The sequence below is a fragment of the Schistocerca piceifrons genome, chromosome 9, assembly GCF_021461385.2.
Source record: "Schistocerca piceifrons isolate TAMUIC-IGC-003096 chromosome 9, iqSchPice1.1, whole genome shotgun sequence".
Lineage (NCBI taxonomy): Eukaryota > Metazoa > Arthropoda > Insecta > Orthoptera > Acrididae > Schistocerca > Schistocerca piceifrons.
The window spans coordinates 40467170-40467901 of record NC_060146.1 but is presented as its reverse complement, the minus strand read 5'-3'; the positions used below and the strand labels follow the sequence as shown (position 1 = coordinate 40467901).

Below are 732 nucleotides of genomic sequence, written 5' to 3'. Positions count from 1 at the left end.
AACGCCGGCAGAATGAATAGCAAAACAGTCCTTTTCCATCATGACAGTGCACCAGCACACACCTCAGCAGTTGTGGTCGTAAAACTAATGGAAATTCCAACTCGTTTCACATCCCTCCTATTCTCCAGACTTGGCTTCCTCGGACCACTATTTGTTCACCAATTTCAAGAAATGGCTGGCGGGACAAAGATTTTATTCAAACGAGGAGGTGATTGCAGCAACTAATAGCTATTTTGCAGACTTGGACAATTCCTATTATTCGGAAGGGATTAACAAATTAGAACAGCGTTGGACGAAGTATATAAGTCTAAAAGGAGACTATGTCGAAAAATAAAAAAAGGTTTACTCCAAACACGAGGTACTGGCAGAAGTAAAGCTGTGAGTACCGGGCGTGAGTCGTGCTTCGGTAGCTCAGTTGGTAGAGCACTTGCCCGCGAAAGGCAAAGGTCCCGAGTTCGAGTCTCGGTCGGGCACACAGTTTTAATCTGCCAGGAAGTTTTACATAAGTAGTTTTTATTTTTGCATGGACTTTTCAAATGGCCCTCGGATGCATCTGTACTTAGGGGCAACGTCAACCCCTTCATGCAGTATGATTTTCCTCGGCACAATCTGTCACGTAGCTCGCAGTTTACGTGCGTGGCTTGAAGAGTACCGGTACGAGTTTAACACATTCCTCTGGCCACCAAACTCCCCAGATGTAAACCCAATCTAGAATCTGTGGGACCACCTCGA

At 45.5% G+C, this 732-nt stretch overlaps 1 non-coding gene across 1 annotated transcript; it reads left to right on the top strand.

Moving 5' to 3' along the window:
- Positions 1 to 399: 399 nt before the first annotated feature.
- On the top strand, positions 400 to 474 carry Trnas-cga. Its single transcript has one exon. It is a non-coding gene; the product is annotated as a tRNA-Ser (tRNA).
- Positions 475 to 732: the final 258 nt, after the last annotated feature.